The following is a 9,250-nucleotide window of genomic DNA, read 5'->3' on the forward strand; positions in this document are numbered from 1 at the left end:
GTATCTTTGCTTGAAGGTTGTTCCTTGTAAAGTCTATAGATATCCATTTGGGTTAAAATCAACTTAATTACATAGAAGTCTCTCATAAGCTTTGCCTATTTTAAAGGACTTTTAGCATGTTTACTTTCTTTACAATGAAACATAACTCCAGGTTGTTAATAAATTGAGTCTATCTCAAGCATCTAGAATAATAAATGTTATTATTACTATTAAATCATCTCTTATGTTGCCATACATTTTCCAATCATGGAATAAAGAAATAATTGACACATATAATTAAATTTCTTGAGATTAAAATTTCAGTGTTATGGGACAGCAAAAGGCTCAGTATGTAAATGTGTCAAGCCTGATCACCTGATTTTGATTAAATGATCACACATGGTAGAGAAAGTCACTTCCTACAAGTTGTCTTCCAACCCTCACCTGAATGACATGCATGGGCACAGTCACACATGCACACAAACAATAAATAAATATATTTAACATGTTTATAAAGTTTTAAACTTTTAATTAAATATATCTTACATCAAAGGTTATAGATATATTTATTAGATAGCTTCATTTTTAGATTTTTTTAAATGTATGTATATATACTCTAATATTTATATAAAATGCATGACATGTTTAGATGCACACTGTGTACGTTCAATATAACATTTTGGCATATTTAAAGACAAAGATGCTTTTTCTCAATCCTTGTAAGACTTTACCAAAACAAAATAACAAATAATGAGCTATATTTCTAATATCTAATCTGATAAATGATTACAGATTTCACCTACTGTAGACGAGAAAAAATTTCAGCCTCTTTTAGTACTATGGGTAACTGATAACATAGTAAACGTATTTAATTAAAAGACTAGATAAACTACAGTTTTTAACAGTACTTGAAATAAATTTTTAGTGATTCTTTATTGAAAAATATAAAAGTATGTTTCAAAAAAACCATAAGCTAAAGTATAAGATATGATAAATACTTAGAAACATATGTGAAAGAGTTATATTGTGTGAGTCATTTGTATAGAAGTTGCAATTCTAAAGCATTAGCCACACAGGTTTGAGAACACTTGGCTTCTTAATATCTATAGGATTACAATATATCTAGGTTTATAAATTGTTAATTAATTTAAGGACATTGTTAGGCATCATTAAGAATTAATTCATATTTTAACAAGTATCTGAAAGTAACGATCTTTGTTAAAGTAAACCATCATATAATGTAGACCAATTATTTGCAGAGGATAAGCTTTGAGCAACACAATTTTAAGGTGAAGAATGGCTATAATTATTCAAATTAGTTTTAGAATGCTCACAATTTTAATGCATTAAGAAAAGTATACCCCAAACCTCAACATTTATTTGACAAAAACGCCCTAAATTGCTGCCCTTGCAAAATGGAAGCTAAAGTACCCTGATTTGCTACTAACATGGGCAAACTGTGTAATAAAATATTCCCTTTATTTTTAAAAATTCTTTTATAATTTTGTACAATGCATTTTGTTCATATACGTTTCCCCCAATCCTCCTAGATGTATCGTTGTTTCCTTGCTGACACACTCAATTTTGTGTCATATTTTTTTTAACCCTTCAAGGATAGTTTGTGCTGCTCATGTGCTGTTGGATATGTGATCTTCATTGGTATGTGGCTTACTCACCAGAGACTACACCTTTAAGGAAAACCGACTCTCCCATTCTCAGAAGGTATTTCAATTGCCATTTGTTTCTTAGCTAGGGATGGGAGTTCATGCATATTTCCCCTTTCTGTAAGACAAATCTTAAAAGGATTTATTAATAACAAACCCAGAGCCAGATATTGGGGTAAAAACAGAGGACAAGACACAACCAACCTTACCTTACCAACTCCTCAGCCTCCAGAGAGAGCTACTCTCTGGTGTACCCATACCTATATGCCTTTCTGTCCTTGCCCTCTTACTTCCTATTTCTGCCCAGCTACATCACTTCCTTTTTCTGCCTAGCTCTATCACTTCTTGTTGTCTGTACAGACCTCCAGACCTCTGTGTTTAAGTAGAATTAAAGGAGTGTGCCATGCCTGGCTCTGTTCCCACTGTGGCCTTGAACGCATAGAGATCTGGATAAATCTCTGCCTCCCAGAATACTATGATTAAAGGTGTGTACTACCACTGCCTGGCTTCTATGTTTAGTATAGTGGCTGGCTTTTTCCTCTGATCACCATGCAAGCTTTGTTTATTAGAGGACAAATGAAATATTACAACATTTCCCCTTTTTATGTCTAAAATTAAAAAAAGTAATTATTATAAGAAAAAACTATATACAATAAGTACAATAACTCTCTCTCTGTCTCTGTCTCTCTGTCTCTGTCTCTCTCTCTCTCTCTCTCTCTCTCTCTATATATATATATATATATATATATATATATATATATATATATATATTATACAGGCAATTAATTCATCAACAATGTCTAGGCCATTTGCATTTGACAAATTCAGCAAAAATATTCCATTATCTATCCTATTTTGGTAAGTCCAAAATGTACTTAATTCACTTTCTATCCTAACTTTTATTACCAACAGTAAACTATCTTTTGATGTCTTTCCAACTTACACACTTTACACCTCTTAATGAGTTTCTTTTCTGAATTTGTTAATAAGGAAAATTATAAATATAACTGTCTAATCTTTAACTCCCTCAGAGACCTGAGAAGGAAATAATATTAACTGAGTAAGGAAGAAGAGCAAACAACTGACTTCCAAAAAATGTGAGTTATGACAGAAACAGCTAGCTTCCTGGACAGTCACCCAAGATTCCTCTGCAACATTGGGGCATCATCTTTGGCCTATCTGAAAGGTTAGCATATCTGAAAGACTCATCTGTGAAGCAAGACTTTCTAAAGAGCCTTCCTAACTTGTCTTGTCAAGGATCGGCAGTCCTTTCTTTTGTGTCCTGCTTGTCCATTTTGGACAGCATATTCGATGCGAGGATACTTTCTTGCCCAGTGGCTAACTTTTGGCATAATGAAAGTTAACTCCATATGTAGTTTCTTCAGTGCCCACCATCTTCTCTGAAGTAGATTGGTGCTGCCAGGATCAGAAATGTCTCATTGTCGTAAAAAAAAGAAAAAAAAATGTTACTTAAATATCTTAAATGCCATATTCTGCAGATCTCTGAAGTGTTTGAAGAATACCTGTCTTTCTAAAATATATTTCTGCTTGATCTTGAAAACATACCTAATATAACTACAAGTTCTATTGTGATGACTAATTACTAACTTACATTTTTTTATATCCTAATTAGTTGGTAATAATAACTTTCAAGTATTAGCAAATTGCATTACATTGTTAAATGAACTGCATAGGTACAATACCTTGAACAATATTAGAAATATATGTATAGTATTTTCTAACAAAAACAATCTCAAATTTGTATCAATATACATAATTTGTATACAATATACAAAAATATTCAATTCAGAGTAAAATGTTTAAAACTAGTAGTTGCCTTCTAAAAGTAGATTCAATAATCTTCCTTTTTATCTTATCACCTCTCCATACTGGAATTTTGTCTGACCTGATTGGGCAGAGTTCTTGCTCATGTTGTATGAACCACTGTATGTTTATAAGCGCAATTGGCCTGCAATGTTCAAAAAACATTATTTTCTTGTACTCACTACCTATGGCATTTATAGTCTTTCTGTCATTTGTGCTGTAATCACTGAGCATTGAGTGGAGGGGAGCTGTGATATAGATGTCCCGCCTAGAACTAATCATTCTGCAGTCACTTATTCTATTCACCTTGATCAGCTGTAGACTCTGCATTAATTGTTACCTAGAGCTAATAGAAGCTTCTCTCATGAGGGTTGACTCAGGTCATAATCTATGGATATAGCAGTAAGTTATTAGGAGCTAATTTAAAACAATGTCCATTTAACATATTAACAGTATATTCTCCCCTAGGATTATGGTCTGTCTAGCCACAGAATCTTGGCTGAAGTAACAGTGTGAGATATGGGTTTCAGTTTGTGGAGCAGGCTTTAAATCAGAAAATAGCTTGTCCCATAATATTTGCGCTGCTCTGGCATCAGTGGGTATGACATGCCGGGCTTGTCATTGCTGCAGCTCACAGCATTCACAGTTGGCCAAGACTGTGGTTTCATTTTCTCAGCTGGTGGTATTAATAGTTTTTATAACTTCTTCTTTATCTCTCCTACATACAAATTAAATGAAACTCAGATGTCAGAAATTTCCTTATTTTAGCTGGCCATGATGGGACATGCCTTTAATCCCAGCACTCTGGAGGAAGAGGAAGTCAGATCTCTGTGAGTTTGATGCCAGCATGGTCTATAAAGCAAGTTCCAGGCCATCCAAGGCTGTTACACAGAGAAACCCTGTATTGAAAAACAAAACAAAAGGAGACATAACTTTTCCTATCTTACTGTCATAAAATAAAACAATGTGATAATGTGAATTTATCAGGTCTATACAAAAATTATTAACTCCAAATTATTTACATGACTAACTGAAATAAGTGGACCACTTAGTTACATGTCTAAGCCATAAGATTCTCAAGTATTATAAACTTTGTATCAAAATCTTATATAGCAGTTACTTTAGATGTAATAAATACCATTTTTTATTACCAAATAGTCTGTGCTAATATTTTTGATGTCTCCTTTCTATGCATGCCCAGCCAAAAACAATCCTCAAAGAAACTTTGTATCAAGGTGTATGAGTTATGACCAAAAGCAGCATATAGACAAAAATACTGTTTTGTTTTGTTTTGTTTTGTTTTGTTTTGGCCTCTTGCCTTAGAGAGGGAAGGCACAGTGATGAGAAGCCATGGCAGCAAGCAGCTGGACATGACTGTATTGTACCATCATGGTCTGTCAAATACAGCCAGAAGCCAAAAGATGACACTCCATCCACACACAGCAAGCAAAGAGTTAACTCAAGTGTAACTAAGCTATGAATTCTCAAAGCTCACATACAGTGATGTGTTTCCTACAGTAAGACTCTCCATCCCAAATTTTCCGTAATACCCCCATACACCACCAACCGGGAGCAGAGTGTTCAAGTACATGAGCCCATAGAAGACCTTTCTCTTTCCAATCACCATACGTAGGATACCTTAGCAGAAATGAGAGCCCAAACCTCTTGTCAACCAGAACACACACACACACACACACACACACACACACACACACACACACACACACACACAAAGAGAGAGAGAGACAGAGACAGAGACAGAGACAGAGAGAGATATGAAAATTTAGCTTACCAGAAAAAAAAATCACCACAGAAAGAAAAAAATATAGTTATTCTAGATTGTTACTCCAAGAAAAATGATTGTATCTAATCAGAGTGCAGTTTTTAAATATATCCAATGCAGTTCAAAAAAATCAAATCATCTTTATTTAATTCATAATAAAATTTTCCACAGGGAGATCCAAAACAGAATTAGCATTTTTCATTCACATACAAGCCACAAGAGATCTTCACATACACCTGTTTATCTATGCCTCTTAATGTTTCTGCAAATTGGAGCCAGAAACATAAACAAATTACAAACCTTCCTTGTCCAACAAATTGTTCAACAGGAAACATAATTTTGGTTAAGAAAGATCACCAGAAGGTTGGCAAGATACCACAAGTTGGCTAAAAGCCACAAATAAAAGGGAAACAACAACATCAACAAAAACAAGTTTCATTGTGCTATACCAATGATAATTCACCAAGAAAACAACTTTAGGTATACAGATTCGAAAGCATTCATTTGTTTTTCATTAGTTTCGTCAAAGTTAGCACAGGACTATGAATGCTGGATATCAGGTAAGAAAAGGAATATCTGAAAATACAATTAGATGCATCAGCTGCAAGAAATCCATTCATTCTCCCCTTTTACCCACAACCAGTAAGCTGTGGGAAAACTCTGAGAGCCTCATACCCAAATAACAACAGGACATATTGTACCATCATGGTCTACCAAATTCAATTACAGTATCACCTGGATGTAAGGCCTGACTCTACAATTGTCTGTATTAACAAAGAACCCATCATGCAATCTGGGAATTATATTTATTTATTTATTTTGCATCTTTGATCAGTTTTTTATTCAAATAGGCTGTCTCTATTTACTCTATGGAATGAAACAGATTTTGATAGTTTAAGCAGCAGGCTTTTTCTCTTCTGTGGTAGGTTTCTTCTCTACCTGCTTCTTCTCAGCTGCTGGTTTCTTGGTTGCTGCAGCCTTTTTTCCTGCCGGCTTCTTCAACTTCTTGACACCCACAGGCTTCTTTTCCTTCTTACTTTCTGCAGGCTTCTTGTCTGCAGTCCCCTTTCCCATTTTGATTGGCAGTACTGCTGCTGTTGCTTCCAGCTTCTTCATCCGAAGTTTGTGCTTTCTGGCCTGGCGAAGAATGGTATTCCTGCGCATAGTCTTTGCATAAGGGTTCAGCTTCAACATTATTCTCAGGTTCTTCAGTAGATTCTTCTTCAAGATTCTACGATGAAGCTTCTTACGTGGTGCTTGGAGGGCTCGTTGGATCTCTAGGCTTTTCAAGATTCTGCTAAGGTCTGTGTTCATCATCTTGTGCATGGGAAGGTTATAGTTACACTTGGGGGAAGCAGCCTTCTGCCAAGTGCCATATAACTCATCCAACTTCCGGAAAGCACTTTCAGTCCAAATGCAGAAAGGCCCCACATGCCCACCAGGAGCAAGTTTCAAATGTTCAGCTTGCTTACATTAAGCAGAGCAATACCAGGGATGTTTCTGAAGGCCTTGATGATACCATTATCTTCATCATAAGTGATGCAGGGTCCCCTGAGCTGGATCTGTTGTTAGGTTTCTCATTTTGCCCTTGCCAGCTCTCATTCTCTGAGAGGCATATACTTTTTTTTTAAATTTATTTTATTTTTATTTTGTAATACAATTCAGTTCTACATATCAGCCACGGATTCCCTTGTTCTCCCCCCTCCCGCCCCCCTCACCTTCCCCCCAGCCCACCCCCCATTCCCACCTCCTCCAGGGCAAAGCCTCCCCCACGGACTGAGATCAACCTGGTAGACTCAGTCCAGGTAGGTCCAGTCCCCTCCTCCCAGGCCGAGCCAAGCGACCCTGCATAGGCCCCAGGTTTCAAACAGCCAACTCATGCAATGAGCACAGGACCTGGTCCCACTGCCTGGATGCCTCCCAAACAGATCAAGCCAATCAACTGTCTCACCCATTCTAAGTTTCTTAAACAGTTGAACAGCCTCCTTGGTCTTCTTGTAACCTTCAACCTTATCTTCAACTACCAAAGGGAGTTCAGGAACTTCCACAATAAACGACGACCTTTAGATATCACCAATGCTGGCAAGACTGAGGCAGCCAGGGCAGAACAGATGGCCTATTGCTTTTGGGTTGTGTTCACTCTGCGGTGCCAATGATGCCAGGTTTTGGTTTGTGCAAACATGTGGCCTCCCCGACACATTTGTTTCTTTGTCAAGAATTATACCATTTTTCAGGTCTGGAGAATTATCAACGTTATGACTTTAATTAGTGTATATTTCCAATGTATATTGGGGAGTGAGTTGATTTACTATATTGAGCAAAATTGTGGAGAGAAACGTTCTGTTTTTTTTTCTCCCCCTCTTAATCTTGCCAGTGTTATAACTCATTGGAAGGATAGAGCTAAGACTAAGAAATATGTCATGTACTTTACTGTGATCCTCTGCCCCAGCAGATAAGACAGCCTCAGAAAAATGTCCTGTTTATGCTCAAAGATCATGAGTTGGGGGTTAGATTTCTTTCATGTCCAATGTGATGTTTCCTATAGGAAAAGAAAACTCAAAAACAGAATCTTGTTAAAGATATTCTTTTCTATACTTCTTAATTTTATACTATCATTTTATTCTATGCTATCATAATTTTATGGAAGCTAGAATTCTCTAAGAAATATCATTACATTACATCTCCCTTATCTCCAGAAGCTAACCATGAAAACTAAAACTGCCAGTTTTGATAAGTGAAAAATATATATGTGTGTGTGTGTGTGTGTGTGTGTGTGTGTGTATAGTAGTTGTTGTTGTTTTACTCTTTACTCTTTTGAGGGCCCACAACCCAGTTTCCAAATAAATACACGGAGACTTATATTTATGAACGCCTGGCCTTAGTTTGGCTGGTTTCTTCACCACTCTTCTTAAATTATCCCATCTATGTTTTGCCTCTGGAGTTTTTCATTTTCTTCTGTATATCTTATTTTCACTCTTAGAATGTGTCTGGCTGTGTGGCTGGGTGGCTAGTCTCTAGTGTCCTCCTCCTTCTCTTCCTCTTTGATCTTTTTTGCTTCCTGATCTTTTTTTTTTCTATTTATTCTCTCTGCCTGCCAGCCCCACCTATCCTTTGTCCTAATTGTTACTGGCCTTTCAACTCTTTATTAGACCATCATGTGTTTTAAACAGGCAAAATAGCACAGCTTCATAGAGTTAAACAAATGCAACCTAAAGGAGTGCAACCCATCTTTGCATCATTAAACAAACATTCCACAGCATAAACAAATATAACACATATTAATATAATATTCCGCAAGACACACACACACACACACACACACACACACACACACACAAAGTAAATTTAAAAAGCAGAAAGGTTTATCTTGTCAGAGTTTGGGAGGTTTCAGCCATGGTCAGTCGGCCTGAGGTCTTGGGTCTGTGGAATTTAGAACTTAATGCTAAGAGTACATAGTAGGGAAATTTGATCAAGTATAGGTCCAAGGAGCAAAAACAGAATATGGCACACCACCCACACCTAAATTCCTCTTACTGTCTTTTAATTGAACGTTATGAGAACAATCCAGATTTAGATCACAGGACTGAACTGTCTGTTCTCATGGCAGATCATGCTATCCTTAAAACAGAGCAGCCCTGCCTTATACTAGAAAAGAAATCTGAATTTCTTCACTTAATCTTTTATTCTTACACTATTTCCTTTTGGTAAATTTCATTTTGTTTTGTCAGCTCATGTTCCATGGGATCTAAGTGTAGAAACAAGCTTTCCTCTGGGTCTTTTGTTTTTGTTTCTAAAGTCTTCTTTTTAATGTAATATTTTGATTAAACAGAGTTGTTATACTTTTCTCCTTTGGATCTTCTTTTGTTAAGGAAATTTATAACTCACTTGGTTTCTTCCACATTCTCATCTTCCAGTGCTTGTTCCCAGATAGCCATGCTGTTTAGGGAGGTTGTGGGGCCTTCAAGAGGAAGGACAAAGCTAGTGGAAGTGGATGGAAAGG

At 36.4% G+C, this 9,250-nt stretch overlaps 1 pseudogene; it reads right to left on the reverse strand.

Moving 5' to 3' along the window:
• Positions 1-6,144: 6,144 nt before the first annotated feature.
• Positions 6,145-7,450, reverse strand: LOC131919876 (large ribosomal subunit protein uL4-like; annotated as a pseudogene).
• Between the last annotated feature and the right edge of the window lie 1,800 nt (positions 7,451-9,250).

The sequence above is a fragment of the Peromyscus eremicus genome, chromosome 9, assembly GCF_949786415.1.
Source record: "Peromyscus eremicus chromosome 9, PerEre_H2_v1, whole genome shotgun sequence".
NCBI lineage: Eukaryota > Metazoa > Chordata > Mammalia > Rodentia > Cricetidae > Peromyscus > Peromyscus eremicus.